The sequence below is a fragment of the Bos taurus genome, chromosome 3 (genome assembly GCF_002263795.3).
Source record: "Bos taurus isolate L1 Dominette 01449 registration number 42190680 breed Hereford chromosome 3, ARS-UCD2.0, whole genome shotgun sequence".
Classification (NCBI taxonomy): domain Eukaryota; kingdom Metazoa; phylum Chordata; class Mammalia; order Artiodactyla; family Bovidae; genus Bos; species Bos taurus.
The window spans coordinates 5,834,062-5,859,720 of record NC_037330.1 but is presented as its reverse complement, the minus strand read 5'-3'; the positions used below and the strand labels follow the sequence as shown (position 1 = coordinate 5,859,720).

General features: G+C 40.5%; 1 non-coding gene across 1 annotated transcript; it reads left to right on the top strand.

Moving 5' to 3' along the window:
• The first annotated feature begins 3,584 nt into the window (after window positions 1-3,584).
• TRNAR-GCG (transfer RNA arginine (anticodon GCG)) lies at window positions 3,585-3,656 on the top strand. Its single transcript has one exon. It is a non-coding gene; the product is annotated as a tRNA-Arg (tRNA).
• The last annotated feature ends 22,003 nt before the right edge of the window (window positions 3,657-25,659 follow it).

Here is a 25,659-nt window from a genome sequence, read left to right as displayed (position 1 = left end):
CCAGGATGTCTGGCTCTAAGTGAGTGATCACACCATCGTGGTTATCTGGATCATGAAGATCTTTTTTATATAGTTCTGTGTATTCTTGCCACCTCTTCTTAATATCTTCTACTTCTGTTAGGTCCATACCATTTCTGTCCTTTACTGTGTTCATCTTTGCAGGAAATGTTCCCTTGGTGTCTCTAATTTTCTTGAAGAGATCTCTAGCCTTTCCTATTCTATTGTTTTCCTCTATTTCTTTGCATTGTTCACTTAAGAAGACTTTATTTTCTCTCCTTGCTATTCTTTGAAACTCTGCACTCAGATGGCTATATCTTTCCTTTTCTCCTTTGTCTTTTGCTTCTTTTTCCTCAGCTATTTGTAATTCCTCCTCAGACAACTATTTTTACTTGTTTCATTTCTTTTTCTTGGGAATGGTTTTGGTCACTGCCTCCTGTACAGTATTACAAACCTCTGTCCATAGCTCTTCAGTCACTCTGTCTATCAGATCTTATCCCTTTAATCTATTTGTCACTTACACTGTATAGCCATAAGAGATTTGATTTAGGTCATATCTGAGTGATGTAGTGGTTTTCCCTACTTTCTTCAATTTAAGCTTAAATTTTGCAATAAGGATCTCATGATCTGAGCCGCAGATCATCCTGATCTTGTTTTTTGCTGACTGTATAGAGCTTCTTTATTTTTGGCTGCAAAGAAAATAATCAATCTTATTTCAGTTTTTTTTTTTTTTTTTTCAGTTGAAAGGTCTTTATTTTTTAGAGAAACAAGCACAGATGACTTATATAAACTCAATTATGCAGGGTGGGGAAGTGTTCCTCACTCTGCTTCCTCATGTAAATGAGATATGTCTGTCATAATTTTATTTTATTTTAAAAAAAATTTTATTATTATTTTTTACTTTACAATATTGTACTGGTTTTGCCATACATCAACATGCATCTGCCATGGGTGTACATGTGTCCCACATCCTGAACCCCCCTCCCACCTCCCTCCCCATACCATCCCTCTATTGACTATCTTGTGATGTCCAAGTGTAGAGTCATCTCTTGTGGAGGAAAGTGGTTGCTATGACCAGTGTGTTCTCTTGGCAAAACTTTGATAGCCTTTACCCTGGTTCATTTTGTACTCCAAGGCCCAACTCTCCTATTACTCCATGTATCTCTTGAATTTCTACTTTTGCATTCTGGTCCCCTATGATGAAAAGGATATCTTTTGGGGGGTTAGTTCTAGAAAGTCTTGTAGGTCTTAATAGAACCATTCAACTTCATCTTCTTCAGCATTAGTGGTTGGAGCATAGACTTGGATTACTGTGATGTTGAATGGTTTGCCTTGGAAATGAACCAAGATCATTCTAATGTTTCTGAAATTGCACCCAAGTACTGAATTTTGGACTCTTTTGTTGACTATGAGGGCTACTCCATTCTTTCTAAGGGATTCTTGCCTACAGAAGTAGATAGAATGGTCATCTGAATTAAATTTGCCCATTGCCATCCATTTTAGTTCACTGACTCCTAAAATGTCGATGTTAATATTTATTGGATGCCTATGACCTGCCTCTTGAGAAATTTGTACGCAGGTCAGGAAGCAACAGTTAGAACTGGACATGGAACAACAGACTGGTTCCAAATAGGAAAAGGAGTACATCAAGGCTGTATGTTGTCACTCTGCTTATTTAACTTATATGCAGAGTACATCATGAGAAACGCTGGACTGGAAGAAACACAAGCTGGAATCAAGATTGCCGGGAGAAATATCAATAACCTCAGATATGCAGATGACACCACCCTTATGGCAGAAAGTGAAGAGGAACTAAAAAGCCTCTTGATGAAAGTGAAAGTGGAGAGTGAAAAAATTGGCTTAAAGCTCAACATTCAGAAAACGAAAATCATGGCATCCGGTCCCATCACTTCACGGGAAATAGATGGGGAAACAGTGTCAGACTTTATTTTTCTGGGCTCCACAATCACTACAGATGGTGACTGCAGCCATAAAATTAAAAGACGCTTACTCCTTGGAAGGAAAGTTATGACCAACCTAGATAGCATATTCAAAAGCAGAGACATTACTTTGCCAACAAAGGTCTGTCTAGTCAAGGCTATGGTTTTTCCTGTGGTCATGTATGGATGTGAGAGTTGGACTGTGAAGAAGGCTGAGCACCAAAGAATTGATGCTTTTGAACTGTGGTGTTGGAGAAGACTCTTGAGAGTCCCTTGGACTGCAAGGAGATCCAACCAGTCCAAGAGATCAGCCCTGGGATTTCTTTGGAAGGACTGATGCTAAAGCTGAAACTCCAGTACTTTGGCCACCTCATGCGAAGAGTTGACTCATTGGAAAAGACTCTGATGCTGGAAGGGATTGGGGGCAAGAGGAGAAGGGGGCGACAGAGGATGAGATGGCTGGATGGTATCACTGACTTGATGGACGTGAGTCTGAGTGAACTCCGGGAGTTGGTGATGGACAGGGAGGCCTGGCGTGCTGCGATTCATGGGGTCACAAAGAGTCGGACACAACTGAGCGACTGATCTGATCTGATTATGCATCACTTCCTCTGCTAATGGACTTTCCAGGTGGTACTAGCGTTAAAAAATCCACCTGCCAATGCAGGAAATGTGGGTTCCATCCTTGGGTCTGGAAGATCCCCTGGAGGAGGAAACGGCAACCCACTCCAGTATTCTTGCCTGGAAGATTCCATTGTCAGAGGAGCCTGATGGGCTACAGTCCATGGGGTCCCAAAGAATCGTACAGGACTCAGCACACATGCACAAGATAATCTTATAATGGAAGCAGCTCACTGGTTCACATTGTATTTACCTGCCCAATGCTATTCCATGATTAGGAAAAAAAAATGATTATTCGTCTGAGGTGTTCTGTCGCATGCCAGGAAACCAGACATGGTAAGTGGAGAGTGGACAGAATTTCAGCTCCCACATACTCCATGATAGACTGTAGTACAGGGTATAACCCAGACACATATATTGGCTCTTGGGTGAGGCTGGTCTAATCACTGATCTGCAACAGTTCCAGAGGAAGGCAGGCAGTGACAACAGACTGAAACCTTAATGTTTTAATGGTTTCACTTTCCTACTGGTTCAAGGCTGCAGCTCTCTCCCTCCACCTCTGGTGACCAGGACATTTTAGGTAATTTTTCCAGTTTTGTTGTCTCTTGGCCTTCATAATTTTTGTTGGCTTCCACTCAGCCTGTCCTTTGGGTTATCTTCTTCTTGTCTGTTTTACTGGTATTGAAAACATCTCTGGATATTTGTGTATTTATTTTCAGTTTTATTTTACAAGTAATTGGTAGCAGTCACAGAAAAATCAGAAAACACATACCATGGACACAAAGAGGATAAAAATCTTTATCTTAGTTATAGGGGATAACCTATCATCATCAGTATTTTGTCATATACTCTTCTTAACCTTCTTATATTTAATTCTGTGTATAGGAATCATCTCTAAAATATTTTTCAACAGAAATACCTGTCTTTTAAAATTCAGTTTCACCTCAGAATGTTTCTCTCAGATAAAAAGGAAATCCAGAATAGTTTTCAATATGGAACATTACAAAAGAACAAACTATCTGTGTTTCCCTGGTGGCTCAGAGGTTAAAGCGTCTGCCTGCGATGCAGGAGACCTGGGTTCGATCCCTGGGTTGGGAAGATCCCCTGGAGAAGGAAATGGCAACCCACTCCAGTATTCTTGCCTGGAGAATCCCATGGACGGTGGAGCCTGGTGGGCTGCAGTCCACGGGGTTGCAAAGAGTCGGACATGACTGAGTGACTTCACTTTCACTTTCTTCAAAGTTTCAGCAAATTTTACTGTAATTTCAATATATATATTTATCATACTGAATCCAAAGTATGGTCCATGCTTTAAAAAAATGGCACAGTAATCCGTCCAACTTCATGAATGAAGATTTGTTGTCTCTAAACTGGACTGGATGCCTGGGGCAAGGGTGTGAATAGGGAAACATAACCCACTGGTAAAAATAAAAGTAGGGCCCCTGTTAATTTTCCTCCAGGTGTGTTTTGGCTACCAGTGCACTCAGTGAGTTATTTCACATCAGCTGGATCAATATCCAGCTTTTGCCTGCATCATATTAATTGAGTCTTATGATTAGACTCCTACATTATTGATTTCAACAACGGCTTTAGTGAAAATTTGGGAAGCATTTATTTGAAGTCTAAAAAATAAGAAATAGGACATTGCATCATTGAAGTGACTTCATTTCTAGAAATTTATGTTCTAATAATTTCATATGTGCAGTAAGCTATCTTTGTAGCTCTTAAGACAGTACTGGGAATATGTGTTGGATTACTATATTATCTTTGGATAGTAACCTCAGAATGTTTATCTTAGGGATTTTATCTTAACAACTGCGATGTGATTTTCTTGCTTAAATTTTAAACTAAATATATAGTGAAAAAATGCAAAGAAACAAAAATGCCTGTTGCTTCAGAAAACATGCATTTTTAATAGTCTTCAATGATTCTTATTAAAATCTGCTGCAAGATAAAATGCAAACATTTGTGTACACAGGCACACACACACTCATACACACATGCACATATATTTACAATACAATTTCCTAAAACTTAACGACAGAAAGAGAGAGAGAAGGACAGAGAAATAAAGGAGTTATAGGAGAAAATGTGCCATGGTGATAATTCAAGGTTACAATTTTTTCTTTTTGCAAATCAGTTTCTTAGGACACATAATTACAATAGACAAATATATTTTGTCAACACTTTTTACAGTTTTTACAGTTTTACTAGACAAGATAGTGTGTGTGTGTGTGTGTGTGTGTGTGTGTGTGTGTAAGAAATGGGAGAATGTTGGTCTTTTCAATCCAATTAATATTTGACATGTCTCTTTTTAGCTGACATCCTCATTTTGGGGGAAAGAGTGAGGATATACAACACACATATACTCTTTACAAACAAAGATATTTCCTTCCTCCTCCAGCTTGGTTTTGGCACAGCTGATAGCTCACACAGAGGCACTTGGGATGCACTTTTCAGCTGTAGTGTTCTGAAATCCCCATGTAAAAACTCCTTACCAGTTTATTTATATTTATTTTTTGCTAAGTATATGTTCTTGATGCTGGCAAATCAGTCTGCTTCTTAAGATTCATGTTCGTGTTTCTCTTATGGCCTCTATTACCCAATTTTAATACACAATAGTGAGATGGTTTGAATACACATGTTAATGCAGCATCAGAGACCTCTGCATAGCTGTTTGTTGAAAGAAAATTGTACCTGTTAGGAACAGGAAAGAGGCACACAGTTGCTATTAACTGCTTCACCAAATTGATTTTGACTTACTCATTTCAAAATGAAAATTGAAATGCTTTTGCCTTTTTTTTTTTTGGTAGGAATTTGCTTTACTTAGCACTTAAGTGGGTATCATTTCTTGTGATTACAGAAAAATGCATCATAACTTTTGATTACGCTGCTATTAAGGATGCACGGTAGCAATTGCTAGCACTCGTAAAGTACTGCTGGTGGGCTTTGTGTAACTCATTTTTATTTGGAACTGAGTGGAGGAGGAGGGCATGGTTGAAATCACTCAAAGCTTGACTTACATAATGAACTCAGTCACCTGGGAGCAGAAGGAACTAAGAGGGAAGAGGTTTTGTTAATGGGTATTCTTGCCACTTCAACCCATGTCCCAACTGCCATCAAATTATACAAAAAACTCCCAAGTAACCCAATAACCATTCCAACACTCACTCATTTCTTTAATAAATATATACAGAGGTCTACTATGGATGAAATGTTGACTAAATATGGTGGGGTCAAAGTGAAGGAATATCATTTGAGGATATATAAATTCTGAGGGAGTTTATAATGCAGGATAAAAGATATCTGCATAATAATTGATATGCATAAATTATAAAAATAATTTGTATGGCATACTTTAAAAGTAAATTGAATTAAAGGTGGAAAAGATGACAGAAGCCTGGATTCCTGGAGAATTAGCTTTTGTCCTCCCATTAGGTTGTAAATGTCACAAAAGCAGGGACTATGTCTGTCTTGTTTCCTGCATTATCAATATCACACTACCTAGGGTGTAGTAAGCATTTAATAAATAACTATTCAGTAATGGGTAGCACACAGCAATGTACTTGCAAGGGCTAATTGTGTCACATGTTTTCTCAATTCTGTGTTCAGTGGTATCACATTGGTAGCTTGAAATAGTTCATGGTGCATGTATTCACACTTTGGAAATTGGCAAACACATCAGGGAAACGTTTTCTTCCCTAATGCATGCTTAGTCGCTCAGTCATGTCCAACTCTTTGTGACCCCATGGACTGTAGACTTTACTTCTACAGGGGATCTTCCCTACCCAGGGATCAAGCCCAGGTCTCCTGCACTGCAGGTGGATTCTTGACTGTCTGAACCACCAGGGAAACCAGTTGTTAAACAGTGACCAGAACACCATGGCCACAAAGCCTGTCTTTACTTTCTGTACATCTTGAGATAGACAGATGATAGATAGATGCATAGATATATAGATACAGTAAGATTTATCTATAAATAGCTAGATATTGTAAAATATTGACAGTGATAGGTTATTGGAAATGTCCCAATTCCAGTGTAATCATCTTGTGAGCTAGGCTGGCCACCAAGATGTCTCCTTTTACCTTGGCCTAAGGCAAGCTGGGAAAAGGAAATGGCGACCCACTCCAGTATTCTTGCCTGGAGAATCCCAGGGACAGAGGAGCCTAATGGGCTGCTGTCTATGGGGTCGCACAGAGTCGGACATGACTGAAGTGATTTAGCAGCAGCAGCAGCAGCAGCAAGGCAAGCTGAAAGAACTTTTCTTTTATCCTATACTTGCAATGCTTACCTCATCAATGAGAGAAAGTACATCGACAAAATTGTTCTCTAAAGAAGAGTAAGTTGAACAGTATCTATCTATTCTGTGCTTGCTTATCCTGCATGTCTTATGTTTTTCTAAGCAACAGCCTCATCTGCTTCCCAATGTGAGAGAATAAAATCTGAATGAACACAGCCCTCTGTGGGCTGAATGTTGGAAGACATTGAGTTATCACAGTGAGTCCCAGGATTCAGCATTATGGCTCAGTAAGAAATCATTGCCCTAGATCCTGATGTAACCACCACACTAGGAGAAGCTGGTAAAGGTCAAGAAAGGAAAGAGAGAAAGTGGGCACACTGAACAGAGAGTAGGGCATGAGTGGTGGCAGAGGTGGAGAGGCCTGAGATATTCTCAATGAGCAGCCTGATCTTCAGGAGTAGACAGTGAAGAATCTCAAGGGCAACGGGTGCCGTTAAACACTTCTGATTCTTTTGGTAACATAAGCCTTGGTGATGGTGTGCAGGCTAGCTTGGGCAGAGTATCAAGAGACTAGAGGCAAGGTGGTAATTATCCTGGCCAAACATACCAAGGGTCTGAGTTGGGATGATGACAATGGAGTTGGAAAGGCATTTATTTTAGCTTTAAAAGCTTAGTTGGAAATGAATGTGAGAGGACAGGAAGAGCTGAGGGTGATACCAGGTTTTTAAAACTAGTTGACTAGGAAAACAATTAACAAAAAACAAAACAAACTATTCCCCCCCCCCAAAAAAAAAACCCTCTTGAGACAAGCTTCATGGCAGATACCACACTCAGCATTTATTTTTATCCCTTTTCCTCCTTTCCTTTGTCATCAGAGATAGAAAGCTAGAATATCACCTCTTCAGATCCTGTGCTTTGTGAGAGAGTGGTCATATGATGGGCTGGCCATGTGATGGGGCACTGACCAAGAAACATAAGTGGAAGCCTGTTCCTGAGGGAGGTTCCACCATTTTCAGCATCTGGCTTTTCTTATTCTGCCTAAAAACAGATATGATTGTTAGAACTGTAGTAGCATCCTGGGAATATAAAGCAAAACCCAAGAATATTTCAGCTCTCAGCTCCCAGCCCTGACATCCTTGACTAACCAAACTAAAGCCAATACTTCTTGCCCCTGGATTTTTTACCACTGGAAAAGAAAACAACAACAGCAACAAAACAAACAAAACAACCCACAATACTTTGGTGCCAATGTTGAATTTTGATTAGAAGTGTTAAATTTGAGAGTAAGCAAACAATACCACAGAACAAGACATTTCAGCAGTGATTTGAAGATTAAAAGCTAACTCCACATTATGTTACATGGATAATTTAAAAAACAAAACAAAACTCCAAAAATATATCTGGGTCCACCCAGGCTAAATGAATCAGAAACTAAGAGATGGATTGCTAAACCTCTCCGAGGTGGGGATGATATGACAGTTGAACAAGAAGCCAAGAGTCTTACCCTAGTTACCTCTATTTCAACATAGAATTAGCTGGTGAAATAATAAACAGAAATACTGACTTGGAAACTTGAAAACTGTTTAAAACAGTTCTTTTCAAATTAAAAAAAAAAAAACCTGAAGTATGCTTGATTACTTTCAAATGTACAGCAAAGTGATTCAGAATATATATACACACACACACACACACACACACACACACACACATATGTTATGTGTATTTTCTCTCTCTAGGGCTTTATGGTTTAACTATTTTATATATAGTAGTTTGTATCAGCTAATACCAAACTCCTAATTTACTCTTCCTTCCCTTTCCCCTTTGATAACCATGTTTGTTTCTGTTTTGTAAAAAATTCATATGTGTCATTTTTTAGATTCTACCTATAAGTGTTGAGCATGATGGCTACTCCATTTCTTCTGAGGGATTCCTGCCCACAATAGTAGATATAATGGTCATCTGAGTTAAATTCACCCATTCCAGTCCATTTCAGTTCGCTGATTCCTAGAATGTCGACATTCACTCTTGCCATCTCTTGTTTGACCACTTCCAATTTGCCTTGATTCATGGACCTGACATTCCAGGTTCCTATGCAATATTGCTCTTTACAGCATCAGACCCTGCTTCTATCATCAGTCACATCCACAGCTGGGTATTGTTTTTACTTTGGCTCCATCCCTTCATTCTTTCTGGAGTTATTTCTCCACTGATCTCCAGTAGCATATTGGGCACCTACTGACCTGGGGAGTTCCTCTTTCAGTATCCTATCATTTTGCCTTTTCATACTATTCATGGGGTTCTCAAGGCAAGAATACTGAAGTGGTTTGCCATTCCCTTCTCCAGTGGACCATATTTAGTCAGATCTCTCCAGAAGAAATGGAGTAGCCATCATGCTCAACAAAAGAGTCCAAAATGCAGTACTTGGATGCAATCTCAAAAACGACAGAATGACCTTTGTTTGTTTCCAAGGCAAACCATTCAATATCAGAGTAATCCAAGTCTATGCTCCAACCAGTAATGCTGAAGAAGCTGCAGTTGAATGGTTCTATGAAGACCTACAAGACCTTTTAGAACTAACACCCAAAAAAGATGTCTTTTTCATTATAGGGGACTGGAATACAAAAGTAGGAAGTCAAGAAACACCTGGAGTAACAGGCAAATTTAGCCTTGGAATATAGAATGAAGCAGGGCAAAGACTAATAGAGTTTTGCCAAGAAAATGCACTGGTCCTAGCAAACACCCTCTTCCAACAACACAAGAGAAGACTCTACACATGGACATCACCTGATGGTCAACACCGAAAACAGATTGATTATATTCTTTGCAGCCAAAGATGAAGAAGCTCTATACAGTCAACAAAACAAGACCAGGAGCTGACTGTGGCTCAGATCATGAACTCCTTATTACAAAATTCAGATTTAATTGAAGAAAGTAGGGAAAACCACTAGACCATTCAGGTAGGACCTAAATCAAATCCTTTATGATTATACAGTGGAAGTGAGAATAGATTTAAGGGCCTAGATCTGATAGATAGAATGCCTGATGAACTATGGAATGAGGTTCATACATTGTACAGGAGACAGGGATCAAGACCATCCCCATGGAAAAGAAATGCAAAAAAGCAAAATGGCTGTCTGGGGAGGCCTTGCAAATAGCTGTGAAAAGAAGAGAAGCGAAAAGCAAAGGAGAACAGGAAAGATATTCCCATCTGAATGCAGAGTTCCAAAGAATAGCAAGGAGAGATAAGAAAGCCTTCCTCAGCGATCAATGCAAAGAAATAGAGGAAAACAACAGAATGGGAAAGACTAGAGATCTCTTTAAGAAAATTAGAGATAGCAAGGGAACATTTTCCTGCAAAGATGGGCTCGATAAGGGACAGAAATGGTATGGACCTAACAGAAGCAGAAGATATTAAGAAGAGGTGGCAAGAATACACAGAAGAACTGTACAAAAAAGATCTTCACGACCAAGATAATCACGATGGTGTGATCACTGACCTAGAGCCAGACATCCTGGAATGTGAAGTCAAGTGGGCCTTAGAAAGCATCACTACGAACAAAGCTAGTGGAAATGATGGAATTCCAGTTGAGCTATTTCAAATCCTGAAAGTTGACGCTGTGAAAGTGCTGCTGCACTCAATATGCCAGCAAATTTGGAAAACTCAGCAGTGGCCACAGGACTGGAAAAGGTCAGTTTTCATTCCAATCCCAAAGAAAGGCAATGCCAAGGAATGTTCAAACTACCTCACAATTGCACTCATCTCACATGCTAGTAAAGTAATGCTCAAAATTCTCTAAGCCAGGCTCCAGCAATACGTGAACCGTGAACTTCCTGATGTTCAAGCTGGTTTTAGAAAAGGCAGAGGAACCAGAGATCAAATTGCCAACATCCGCTGGATCATGGAAAAAGCAAGAGAGTTCCAGAAAAACATCTATTTCTGCTTTATTAACTATGCCAAAGCCTTTGGCTGTGTGGATCACAATGAACTGTGGAAAATTCTGAAAGAGATGGGAATACCAGACCACCTGACCTGCCTCTTGAGAAATTTGTATGCAGGTCAGGAAGCAACAGTTAGAACTGGACATGAAACAACAGACTGGTTCCAAATAGGAAAAGGAGTTCGTCAAGGCTGTATATTGTCACCCTGCTTATTTTACTTCTATGCAGACTACATCATAAGACACTCTGGACTGGAAGAAACACAAGCTGGAATCAAGATTGCTGGGAGAAATATCAATAACCTCAGATATGCAGATGACACCACCCTTATGGCAGAAAGTGAAGAGGAACTCAAAAGCCTCTTGATGAAAGTATAAGTAGAGAGTGAAAAAATTGGATTAAAGCTCAACATTCCGAAAATGAAGATCATGGCATCCGGTCCCATCACTTCATGGGAAATAGATGGGGAAACAGTGGAAACAGTGTCAGACTTTATTTTTGGGGGCTCCAAAATCACTGCAGATGGTGACTGCAGCCATGAAATTAAAAGACGCTTACTCCTTGGAAAGAAAGTTATGACCAACCTAGATAGCATATTCAAAAGCAGAGACCTTTGCCAACAAAGGTCTGTCTAGTCAAGGCTATGGTTTTTCCTGTGGTCATGTATGGATGTGAGAGTTGGACTGTGAAGAAGGCTGAGAGCCAAAGAATTGATGCTTTTGAACTGTGGTGTTGGAGAAGACTCTTGAGATTCCCTTGGACTGCAAGGAGATCCAACCAGTCCATTCTGAAGGAGATCAACCCTGGGATTTCTTTAGAAGGAATGATGCTGAAGCTGAAACTCCAGTACTTTGGCCACCTCATGTGAAGAATTGACTCATTGGAAAAGACTCTGATGCTGGGAGGGATTGGGGGCAGGAGGAGAAGGAGACGCCAGAGGATGAGATGGCTGGATGGCATCACTGACTCGATGGATGTGAGTCTGAGTGAACTCCAGGAGTTGGTGATGGACTGGGTGGCCTGGCGTGCTGCGATTCATGGAGTCACAAAGAGTCGGACACGACTGAGCGACTGAACTGAACTGAACCTATAAGTGATGTCATATGATATTTCTCTTCCTGACTGACTTACTTCACTTAATATGATAAACTGTTTCCATCTATGAAACAGTTCTAGAAGGGGATGGGAGAGACTTATTCAGGGACATATAGAAAATTTTCCAGAAACCATGGGGGATTGGGAAGATGAAGTCAGAAACAAAGATCCTCTGAAACCAATATGAGTGATTTTGTAATTTTCTCTACTAGAGCTTGAAGGTCTAGATTTAAGATCAGAGAAGGAAAATAATTGGATTGGTTTCAGCATTGTTGATTGAGTGTAGAGGAAAGACAAAAGACTAGCTGACTGAAGATAACAAGAGATGTATGGCAAAACCAATGCAATATTGTAAAGTAAAAAATATATATATAATAAAATAAAATAAAAATTAAAAAAAGAGAGAGACTGACAATGTAAACCATGTTTTTGGGCCAAGTAAGTAAGGGAATAAAATCAACAAGAGGCAAACACATTTGAAAGGATATTGGGATCAAGAAAATGGTTCTCTGGGTGAAATTTGAACAACAAATATTATACACATCAAGGAATGGAAGAGTTAGAGATTAAGAGGTTTTCATTGATGCAAGTGTGGTGTGCTGTTGCTGTTATTCAGCCGCTAAGTCATATCTGACTCTTTGAGACCCCAGAGACTGCAGCACGCCAGACGTTCCCCTTCTTCACTGTCTCCCAGAGTTTACTCAGACTCATGTCCATTGAGTCAGTGATACCATCCAATCATCTCATGCATGGTTGCCACCTTCTCCACCTTCCCTCAATCTTTTCCAGCATCAGAATCTTTTCCAAAGAGTTGGCTCTTCTCATCAGGTGGCCAAAAGTATTGGAGCTTCAGCTTCAGCATCAGTCTTTCCAGTGAATATTCAGGGTTCATTTTCTTTAGGATTGACTGGTTTGATCTACTTGTTGCCACGTAATTGCACTCATTTCACATGCTAGCAGGGTGGTATGCTGGCATTTTTTAAATTAAAGGTTAAAAGTAGAGCAAGTCCCTGTGACATCAGGTCTAGGGTATGGCCATTTTTTCTGAATGATTCCAAAAGAGTTAAAAATGACTGGAATTGAAGAAGGAAGCAACTGAAACAAAGTTAAAAGATCAGTCTGTTTAGGAGAAAACTGAAGCCACCAGGATGATTATGAAATCTCAATTAGAGCAGTTGATTCAACCAAGAACCAAAGCCTTCAATCAATATGAGGGCTGACTAGGAAGTGGGACAGTAATAACGAGGTGAAGAGTAGGAGAATCAGCCTGGTGACCTAAGGCTCTACAGAGAAGATAGTCACACAAGAAAATGGAGAAAATGTTTAGAAAAGAGTAGCTTGTAACTCTGACATAAAAGTGAAGGAAAGCATGAGAATGAGAAAATAAAGAGGGATTTGAAAGGGGAAGGAGTGATATTAGACTTATTGTCAAAGGGGTTTCAGAGATGGAAGGTCACTAGGAATCACCTAATCCAAATGTCTTATTTCAAAAGGTGAAATAGAGACTCATAGCAGACCAGCACTTCTCAAAATCACATCACTAGTTAGTAGAATCTGGGTTTACTCATCCATTGGTTGAAGTAAAGTGAAGTGAAGTGAAGTCACTCAGTCGTGTCCAACTCGTTGCGACCCCATGTAGCCCATAAGGCTGTAGCCCATAAGGCTTCTCTGTCCATGGGATTCTCCAGGCAAGAGTGCTGGAGTGGGTTGCCATTTCCTTCTCCACTGGTTATTAGTCACTAATTCATCAAATTTTATTGAGCAACTAGTTTCAAGATTCAGGGTTACCAAAGTGTATAAGCGCAGAACATGTTCTTAAGGACTTCATAGCATTGTGCAAGTAGAGGATACAGTCTGAAAATAATTACAATGTAGTGTTTTAAAGGGCAGGAGAGGGCATTACAAACATTGATGTGGAAGTATAGGAATGAGCCTCTTGCCCGGGGGAGGGAGTACAGCTGCATTATTTTGATAGGGAGTGATTGTAAATGATATAAGTGCTTTAGACCCAAAGAGCTTTTACTAATGGCTCAGGTATGGCTACAGAGTAGTTTTTCTTAATGAAAAAAAGATAAAATGTAGCAAGAGATATGCGGGTGGTTGGGGGTGGTGGGGAGTGGTAACTGGTAGAAGTGAAACTATATTAGAGGCACATTATCAGTGAGAATGAGCTTCCCAGGTGGTTCAGTGGTAAAGAATTCACCTGACCACACAGGAGATGCAGGTTTGATCCCTGGATCAGGAGGATCCCCTAGAGGAGGAAATGACAACCCACTCCAGTATTTTCACCAGGAAAGCCATGGACAGAGGAGCCTCACGGGTTACTGTCCCATGGGGTCACAAAGAGTTGGACACAACTGAGCGACTGAGCACGCACATCAGTGAGAACAGGTCAAATCTCAGTGGCCCCAAATAATAAACATTTATTTCTCTTTTGCTGCATTGGCAATGTAGGAATTCTGTTTCCACTCAGAGATGTAGACTTCTGTCATCTAAAGAATTACTGAATACATAGTGAAATGGAGAGAGGCAGTACAGGGTTTGCACTGGGAATAAAATGATTCTGTCCTAAAGCAATATGTGTCACTTGTTCAATTCTATTGGTCAAGGCAAGTCATGTGGCCATGTTCAACTTCATGATAGTAGGGAAGCACAATTCTACAATATCTGGGAGGGAGCAGGATTGGAACATTTAGTAAATAAAATAAAGATAACCAAATACACTTCTTTAATTTTTTTTTTCCATGTCACATGGCATATAGGATGGAATCCACACCCTCCACAGTGGAAGTGTGAAATCTAACCACTGGACTGCCAAGGAAGTTCCCACCAGACACATATTTGGTAGCATCTCTATGAGCCCACTGGTTTCCTGTTTATCTCTTCATCAACTTATTCTATATATTCCTACCATAAAGTGGGTGTGCGTGCTTACTCATGTCCAACTCTTTGCCACCCTGTGGGCTGTAGCCTACTAGGGTCCTCTGCCCATGGAACTTTCCAGGCAAGAATACTGGAGGGAGATGCCATTTCCTCTTCCAGGGGATTGCCGGGGCCCAGGGAGTGAGTCCGTGTCTCTTGCATCTTGTGCATTCTTTACACTTCTGCCACCATAATCTTCCTAAAATGGAAAACTCCTCTCCCTGAAAAACTTCCACAGCTTCTCCTTACCTTCAGAATCAGGTCCCAGATCTTCAGTCCTACACTGCAGGACTATTTCCATCTATTCCAAGTCTGTGTTTCCAGAGTAATTTGAGATGTCTTTGAGAGGGTAACAGGCAGGAAGGCCAGGGGTCTCCAAATGGAGGAAATAGGCTGCAAGTGTCAGACATTTAAAAATCTCTCCCTTAAGTGGCAGGAGGAAACAAACTCTCTATGGAAATATTTTTCTTAAGCTAGGTTAATGAAACTATGTATTTGCTTTGCAATTTGCCTTTCTTCAAAATGGTTTCACCTAAGACTAACTTTTTTCTTTTCTCAAACCTTGGGCTGATAATAGCTCAACAAACCAGTATTCATATCAATTGTTTTATGGCTGGGGAATGACACACCTCATGCCGTCCTATCTCAAAAATGCATATTGTGGGAGAAGAGCCTAGTGAAAGAAACTCCGTCAGCCTTGAGGTGTCTCTCTTATCTGATTAATAACTTTCTAACCAACATAAAACAGCTGCTAAATCTAGCACAGAGTCATTCTCTGTCCCCTACTGATGTCTGTGTCAGAAGCTTTCTCTGTCCCTTGTCATACTTTAATAAAACTCTGCTACACAAAAACTCTTGAGTGATCAAGCCTGGTCCCTGATCCAAAAGCTAAATCTTCTTCAGAGATCATGAATCTGACATCATTCACCATAAGCTATCGCCTTTAATTCTCCACACGCTACTCATCTACTCCTCCCGCCCCCCATACGCACCATCTTTCAGGTTTTCATTCATTTTTTCAAAAGTTAGCTTAAAGGCCAGAATCACCATGAAAGAAAGCATTTTTCAGTTCTTCTAGTTGGTACCTTCTCTGTTTTCCAAAAAGGAGTATGTCAAGGCTGTATATTGTCACCCTGCTTATTTAACTTATATGCAGAGTACATCATGAGAAAGGCTGGGCAGGATGAAGCACAATCTGGAATCAAGATTGCCAGGAGAAATATCAATAACCTCAGATATGCAGATGACATCACCCTTATGGCAGAAAGCGAAGAAGAACTAAAGAGCCTCTTGATGAAAGTGAAAGTGGAGAGTGAAAAAGTTGGCTTAAAGCTCAACATTCAGAAAACTAAGATCATGGCATCTGGTCCCATCACTTCGTGGGAAATAGATGGGGAAACAGTGGAAACAGTGTCAGACTTTATTTTTCTGGGCTCCAAAATCACTGCAGATGGTGATTGCAGCCATGAAATTAAAAGACGCTTACTCCTTGAAAGGAAAGTTATGACCAACCTAGATAGCATATTCAAAAGCAGAGACATTACTTTGACAACAAAGGTACTTCTAGCCAAGGCTATGGTTTTCCCAGTGGTCATGTATGGATGTGAGAGTTGGACTATAAAGAAAGCTGAATGCCGAAGAATTGATGCTTTTGAAGTGTGGTATTGGAGAAGACTCTTGAGAGTCCCTTGGACTGCAAGGAGATCCAACCAGTCCACCCTAAAGGAGATCAGTCTTGGGTGTTCTTTGGAAGGACTGATGTTGAAGCTGAAACTCCAGTACTTTGGCCACCTGATGCAAAGAGCTGACTCATTGGAAAAGACCCTGATGCTGGGAAAGATTGAGGGCAGGAGGAGAAGGGGATGACAGAGGATGAGATGGTTGGATGGCATTGCCAACTTGATAGCATGGGTTAGGGTGGACTCCGGGGGTTGGTGATGGACAGGGAGGCCTGGTGTGCTGCAGTTCATGGAGTCGCAAAGAGTCTGACGTGACTGGGTGACTGAACTGAACTGAACTCTTTGATGATAGAAATAATGTCTTGTTCATTATTCTGTGATTCCCTTTCTGCCTCTATCAAGCTGTCAAGCACAGTGCTTAATATATGATAGGTATTCAGTTCACTGAAGGAACTTATGTTGCCCTCCTTCTCTGGATATTGCTTTTGCTGTCGTTCAGTTGCCAAGTCATGTCTGACTCTTTGAGACCACATAGACTGTAGCAAGCCAGGTTTCCCAGTCTCTCACCATCTCCCAGAATTTGCCCAAGTTTATGTGCATTGAATCAGTGATGCCATCCGACCATCTCATCCTCTGTTACCCTCTTCTCCTGCCTTCAATCTTTCCCAGTATCAGGGTCTCTTCCAACGAGTCGGCTCTTTGATTCAGGTGGCCAAAGTATTGGAGCTTCAGCCTCAGCATCAATCCTTCCAGTGCATATTCAGGGTTGATTTCCTTTAGGATTGACTAGTTTGATTTCCTTGCTGTCGAAGGGACTCTCAAGAGTTTTCTCCAGCACCACATTTGAAAGCATTAATTCTTCAGTCCTCTGCCTTCTTTATGGTCCAGCTCTCACCTACACGACTGCTGGAAAGACCATAGCCTTGATTATATGGACCTTTGTCGGCAAAGTGATGTTTTTGCTTTTTGACACACTGTCTAGGTTTGTCATAGCTTTCCTGCTAAGAAACAATCCTCTTCTAATTTCATGGCTACAGTCACCATCCACAGTGATTTTAGAGCCCAAGAAGAGGAAATCTGTCACTGTTTCCACCTCTTCCCCTTCTACTTGCTATGAAGTGATGGGACCAGATGCCATGATCTTATTTTTTAATACTGAGTTTTAAGCCAGCTTTTTCACTCTCCTCCTTCATCCTCATCAAGAGGCTCTTCAGTTATTCTTCCCTTTCGTCAATAGAATGGTATCATCTGAATACCTGAGGTTGTTGATATTCCTCCCAGCAATCTTTGTTCCAGCTTGTAACCCATCCAGCCCAGCATTTTACATGATGTGCTCTGTGTATAAATTAAATAAATAGGGTGAAAATAAACAGTCTTGATGTACTCCTTTCTCAATTCTGAACCAGTCTGTTTTTCCACACAAAATTCTAAGTGTTGCTTCTTGACCTGCGTACAAGTTTCTCAGGAGACAGGTAAGATGGTATAGTATTCCCATCTCTTCAAGAGTTTTCCACAGTTTGTTATGATCCACACAGTCAAAGGCTTTATTCCAGTCAATTAAACAGAGGTAGATTTCTGATTCCTCTGCCTTTTCTAAACCCAGTCTGAACATCTGAAAGGTCTTGGTTCATGAACTGCTAAAGCCTACCTTGAAGGATTTTCAGCATAATCTTACAGGCATAGGAGATAAGTGCAATTGTCTGGTGATTTGAACATTCTTTAGTACTGTCCTTCTTGGGAATTGGGATAAGGATTGACATTTTCCAGTCCTGTGGCCACTGCTAGGTTTTCCAAATTTGCTGACATACTGAGTGAAGCACTTTCATAGCATCATCTTTTAGGATTTTAAATAGCTGTGCTGGAATTCCATCATCTCCACTAGCTTTACTAGCAGGAGTGCTTCCTAAGGCCCCCTTGACTTCACACGCCAGAATGCTTGGCTCTGGGTGAGTGACCAGACCAGCGTGATTATCCTGGTCATTAAGATCTTTTTTGTACAGTTCTTCTGTGTATTCTTGCCATCTCTTCTTGATCTTTGATTCTGTCCTTTATTGTGCCCATCTTTGGAGGAAATATTCCTTTGATATTTTCTTTTTTTTTTCAATTTTCTTGAAGGGATCTCTAATCTTTCTTCTTCTGTTATTCTCCTCTATTTCCTTGCATTGTTAATTGAAGAAAGCCTACTTGTCTGTCTTGCCTCTGGAACTCTATGTTTAGCTGAGTGTACCTTTTCCTTTCTCTCTTGCTTTTTGCTTCTCTTGTTTCCTCAGCTATTTGTAAAGCTTCCTCAGGCTACCACTTTGCCTTCTTGCATTTATTTTTCTTTTGGATGATTTTATTCACTGTCTCCTATAAAATATCATAAACCTCTGTCCATAATTCTCAGGCACTCTGTTTACTAGATCTAATCCCATAAATATATTTGTCACCTCCACTGTATCTTCATAGGGGATTTGATTTAACTCATACCTGACTGGTCTAGTGATTTTCCCTGCTCTTTTTAGTTTAAGCCTGAATTTTACTATGAGAAGCTGATGATCTGAGCCACAGTCAGTTTCAGGTCTTGTTTTTGCTGACTGTAAACAGCTTCTCCACCTTCGGCTACAAAGAATATAATGAATCTGATTTCAGTATTGACCATTTGCTGATGTCCGTGTGTAAAGTTATCTCTTGTGTTGTTGAAAGAGGATGTTTGCCATGATCAGTGCATTCTCTTTGCAGAATTTTGTTAGCCTTCCCCCTGCTTCATTTTGTACTTCGAGGCCAAACTTGCCTGTTACTCTAGGAATCTCCTGACTTCCTACTTTTGCATTCCGATCCCCTATTATGAACATGACATCTTTTTTGGCATTATTTCTAGGAGGTCTTCTTGGTCTTCATAGATCTGATCAACTTCAGCTTCTTCAGCATCAGTGGGTTAGGGCACAGACTTGGATTACAGTGATGTTGAATGGTTTGCCTTGGAAAAGAACCGAGATCATTCTGTTATTTTTGAGATTGCACCCAACTGATTTTGGACTCTTTTTTTGACTATGAGGGCTACTCTATTTCTTCTATGGGATTCCTGCCCACAGTAGAATATATAATGGTCATCTGAGTTAAATTCACCCATTTCTGTCCATTTTAGTTCACTGATTCCTAAGTTGTTGATGTTTACTTTTACCATGTTTTGCTTGACCATATCCAATTTACCTTGATTCATGGGCCTAACATTCCAGGTTCCTATGCAAAACCTTTCTTTATAGCATCAAATTTTACTTTCATCACCAGACACACCCACAACTTAGCGTCATTTCTGCTTTGGCTCAGCTGCTTCATTCTTTCTGGAGCTATTAGTAGTTGCCCTCCACTCTTCCCCAGCAGCATATCGAACACTTTCTGACTTGGGCAGGGGTGGGTGGGTCATGTTTTGGTGCCATACCTTTTTATACAGCTCATGGGTTCTCACAGAAAGTATTCGGGAGTGGTTTGCCAGTCTCTCCCCCAGGGGACCACATTTTGTCAGAACTCTCCACTGTGACCCGTCCGTCTTGGTTGGCCCTGCGTGGCAGGGCTCATAGCTTCATTGACTTATGCAAGCCCCTTTGCCATGACAAGGCAGTGATCTGTGAAGGATCTAGTTGAGCCTTAATCTACCCTCTCCTTCTTGATCCTTTGCTTGCAATCCCAAGGACTTTCATGGTTAAAGTAGAGGTTGTCTATTTGTGCTCACTGCTAACACCTTGAGTTGGAGGTTAGATATTCAGAGCTGAATTGTTTTTAACTGTTGTGAAAAAAAAATATGTGCTAAACGAATAGACTATGTAACTGATTGATAAATCTTTTAGGAGAGGGGAACAAAGGGAAAAATGACTACATACATACTCAAAACTTCAATGAGATATCACCTCACACTGGCCAGAATGACTATTATCCAAAAAATCTACAGACAATAAATGCGGTGAATGTGGAGAAAAGGGAACCCTCCTACACTGTTGGCGGGAATGTAAATTGATACGGCCACTATGGAGAACAGTATGCTTGCATGCTCAGTCATGTTGGTCATGTCTGACTCTTTGGCATCCCATGGACTGCAGCCCTCCAGGCTCCTCTATCCATGCAATTCTCCCAGCAATAATACTGGAGTGGGTTGCCATACCCTCCAGGGGATGTTCCCAACCTAGGGATCGAACTCGTGTCTTCTGTGTCTCCTGCATTGTAGACACTTCTTTACTGCTGAGCCAAAAGGGAAGCCCATGGAGAGCAGTATGCAAGTTCCTTAAAAAACTAAACATAGAACTAAATATAACCCAGCAATCCAACTACTGAGCATATACTTAGAAAACCAGCTGAAAAGGACATACTTACCCAAATGTTCATTGCAGCACTACTTACAATAGCCAAGACATGGGAGCACCCTAGATGCCCATCGATAGATGAATGGATAAAGATGTGGTTCATATATACAATACAATGTTAGTCAGTAATAAAAATGAATGAAACTGAGTCAGCTGAAGTGATGTAGATAAATCTAGAGCCTGTCAAACAGGATGAAGTAAGTCAGAAAGAGAAAAATAAGCATTGCATACTAACACATATGTATGAAACCTAGAAAAATGTTACCAATGAATCTATTTGCAGGACAGGAATAGAGGTGCAGACGTCGAGAATACAGACATGGAATGGGAGTGGGGAGGGGGAAGAGGGTATAAATTGGGAGGTTGGGATTGACGTATATACATGACCACGTGTAAAACAGAGAGCTATCAGGGAGCTGCCTTATAGTGCAGGGAACTCAGCCCAGTGTTCTGTGATGACCTAGAAGATTGGGAGGAAGGCTCGGGAAGGAGGGGATATATGTATACATATAGCACTACTTTGGCCACCTCATGCGAAGAGTTGACTCATTGGAAAAGACTGATGCTGGGAGGGATTGGGGGCAGGAGGAGAAGGGGACAACAGAGGATGAGATGGCTGGATGGCATCACTGACTCGATGGACATGAGTCTCAGTGAACTCCGGGAGTTGATGATGGACAGGGAGGCCTGGCGTGCTGCGATTCATGGGGTCGCAAAGAGTCGGACACGACTGAACGACTGATCTGAACTGAACTGAACTGATAGCTGTTTTACAATGCTGTATGGCAGAAACCAACAAAATATTGTAAAGCAATTATATTCCAATTAAAAAAGGAAAAACAGAATGATAGTTACTATCAGATTACTTTTTATAGATAATTTTGCTTAAATTTTGTTTTCCTCATTAGAATGTGGATACATGAAGAATACAGAGTACACTGAATCATCTTTATATCTACCATACATAGACATTTGTGCTCAATACGGTTGAGTTTCTTGTTAATTCTGTTAAATTTTAGCTTCTCCCCCATTGTGTGTATAGGTTATGTTCACATGGGATTAAATCAGGATGATCATTTTGTAGTATTGGAAATGTCAGAGACCTAGAGATGATCTCTTTGACTGTTTTTACATTATAGGTGAAGAAACTGAGTTATAGAGTGAAGAAGTGACACTTTTTTTTTTTTTCTTCTGAGCCTGCTATGTAGGCATTCAAAGATTCCATCAAATCTTTTCCTTCTAGAAAGTCTACAATGCCTAATGATAATACTGGCTAATGATCAGACATATTAGTGAAATCAAAGTGATTAGTTGCAAAAATTTATGGAGACAATATTAAATGTTAGCTACCTTGCTAACTGCTGGAAATTCAAAGAGAAAGGACACAGTTTCCTCTATATAATAGTTCTGAGTCCAGTCTACAATATGTAATCTCCCTTGCTGTGTGCTGTGGGAGACTGTTTACTACCTCGGGCCTCATGGAGATGTTAAATGAAATTATGCATTCTAGTTGCTGAAGTATTTTTCAGTTTAGTACCTTTAAGTTAAGATTATTCACTGAACTTTCTAGTTGTTGGCCTTAAAGTTTCAAGATAAATTAGTTTTTCTAGATTAATGAAGGGCCATAATGATGACTATGGGCTTTCCAGGTGGCTCAGTGGTAAAGAATCCACCTGCAATCCAGGAGACTTGGATCTGATCCCTGGGTCAGGAAGATCCCCAGGAGAAGGAAATGGCAACCCATTCAGCATTCTTGCCTGGGAAATACCATGGACAGAGGAGCCTGGAGGGCTACAGTCTATGGGGTCACAAAAGAGTCAGACAACTTAAGAGATTAAACAACAGCAAATAATGATGACAATATTTCTAACTAGGCTGAATATCCTTTTTAACCATGATTTCAGAACAAAATAAACTTACCATGGATAGACATACAGAAACTAGGTGCTTTTGACCAACAATCCCTGCTTTCCTGGGTCGAAAGTCTAGGTTGAAGAACACAAAACTCTGTTGGTGAGTTTCAGGACAGAAGCAGCTGCAGCAGAAATAGCAACAATAATGCCAACAAGATATCATAAAATTGAAAAAATTCCTTAAAGATATCTGTGTTAATCTATATGTTTTATATTGGGTGTGTGAAGAGGAAGAGGTGAGTGATAACCAGTATATTCATCTAGAAACAGAGAAGGGCAGAGGACTCAAAAAAACATTCAAAGAAAATCTCACCTTAACATGGATCTCAATCACAGAGAAAATGCAAATGTGATTCTTGAGGTTATGTTTCACCCAGAACAAAGGGGAGCAACTGAAAAGAGAGAGACAGTGAAGATGCCTATGAGATGCTAGAACTACTCAGGAAATTAAAACATAATAAGGCAGTAGTGGGTTGTGTTTCTGTCCCTTTGCAACAACAGAATGTGAACAAAAGGGTCCAAGGGCAAAGACTGAAGGTCAGCTTAGAAAATGAGGGCTGTCATGGGGTGTCAGGCTATGCACACGGCAGGTGGAAACAGGCTGACAAATTAGACATCTCTGGGCAACCTTCACAGTTGGAAATCAAGTCTCTTCACTTTGCTACAAAAGACTGAGTCTAGCATAGGTAGGAGGAGAAGGCAATGGCACCCCACTCCAGTACTCTTGCCTGGAAAATCCCATGGACGGAGGAGCCTGGTGGGCTGCAGTCCATGGGGTCGCTAAGAGTCAGACACGATTGAGCGACTTCACTTTCACTTTTCACTTTCATGCATTGGAGAAGGAAATGGCAACCCACTCCAGTGTTCTTGCCTGGAGAATCCAGGGACGGGGAAGCCTGGTGAGCTGCCGTCTATGGGGTCGCACAGAGTCGGACATGACTGAAGCGACTTAGCAGCAGCAGCATAGGTAGGAAAGAGAAATAGCATCATTTCAAGAAGGTTTGAAAATGGGCAATATGTCCACTCAACTTGGATCAGGGCAGAACAAGAGACTGAACTGGCAAAGTGGGTGTTGGGTGTGAGACTGAAAGTTTGAAAGAAAAAAGAAAGCTACAGAGAAAAAGATGAGAGAGAGAGAAAGTGGGAGAAGGGAGAGATAAAAATGATGTGAGAGCCAACATGAGCAAGATAGACTGTGAAAGAAATAAATGGAAACTTCAAGAAAAGAGGTGTTTGGAGATCAATAGACAAAGATGAGAGATAAGGAGAGAGGGTCAGAGGAAAGAAGACAGTGGAAAGCCAAAAAAGAAAAAAAATGCAGACACCACTGTAAATTCAGGCAGTATCAGCGTGTAATTTCAAAGGGCCTGTTCAGAGTTATCTGCTGTCAGCCAGGGCCAGGACATGCAGGGAGGTGGGGAGGGAGAGTGAGCAGGCAGAGATGAGAGTGGGGTTCAGGTGCATGGGTAGATCTGGTGGTTGGAGCTGAGCCCTTATAATGAAAGAGGCAGAAACTCTCCTTTCCTTATCTAAAGCATGCTCAGACCAGAAGATTGCTCTTTATTTTTTTCCTTTTTTCCTTATAAGATATCTTTGTTTCACATGCTGTCCAAAGCCATTAAAATGCATGTAGCAAAATTTTTCAGTTACTTTGTGTACAGGTCATAATATTCTGGCCAAGGGGTTATTATAAGGAAGAGAGATAACAGGTTTTCCCAAGTGGGGATTTAAGTGATACCTAACAGTATGGACCATCTGGTGAATACCACGGAAAACAAATTGCTTTTCATAAGCATTTTTATTATCACTACACCGTGTTGATTTTGGTAGATAAACTATTCTTTAAGGGGTTTTGTTCAGATGAAAAACAGAGGGCAGCTTCTCTGTCCTTCCTCTGCGTCTCAAGACTCCAAAATGTCTTTGTTTTTCAGTCTGTCAGGGCCACAAAAATATTTAGTTGCCTTCTCTCAAAAATCCAGGCGACATTTAGTAATAGATTAAAAGGTATTGGGTGAGCATCTACTATGTGATCTGATGTTATGAGACAGACACAGAACTGTAAGAAATTGTCTTATGGACTCTCAGTAACAGAAATTTACACCCATGAATGTTCTATATCTTCATGAAAGCTTGGCATGCACACAGGTGTATACATTTGTCAAAATCAACAAATGATGCTTAAGACTGTACATTTCATTGCATTGAACTTTTACTTTACAAGAAGAACACTGTATATAAATATTGAAACCCACTCACCACTATGCACACTTGAATATTGAAATATTTGGGGTGAAGGGTACTGATGTCTGCAATTTACTTAGAAATACGTGAAAAATAGGATGAATTGATTGATGGAGAGGGAGATGAAAAACTAAAAGCAGCAAAATATTAAATTTAGGTGGTGGTTATGTGTATGCAGTATAGAAACCACTTTTACAGTGTTTGAAATGGTATACTTATTTCATGAAATGATCAGTAAATCAATTAAAAGCTATTGATGTAGTACTAACTAGGAGTTGAGAAAGTGATGGGGCAAAGAAGGAAAACAAAGGATGTGGACAGAAGGAAGACAACAAGATACAGTATAATTGTATTAGATTTTTACTGCTGCATAAACAATTTCTGTAAAACTTGCTGGTTTAAAACATGACACATTTACTCTTTCTGTGTCAGGAATGGCTTAACTGGGTGGTTCTGGCCCAGGGTTTTTTATGAGGTTGCAGTCAGGGTTTGTTCAGGGATGCAGTCATTTGAGTTTTGCCTGGGGCCAGGGAATCTGCTTCCAAAGTGACTCACCTCACATGGCTGATGGCAGGAGATCTCAGTTCCTCATGAAGCAGATCTCTCCATTTGCTGCTGGAGTGTCCTCATCACGTGGTAGCTGGCTCTCCCCGCAGAGTTAGCGACCCAAGACAGACAATGGAAAGAGGATGGTGTGCCTTTTATAACCTAGGTACACATCATCACTTATATAC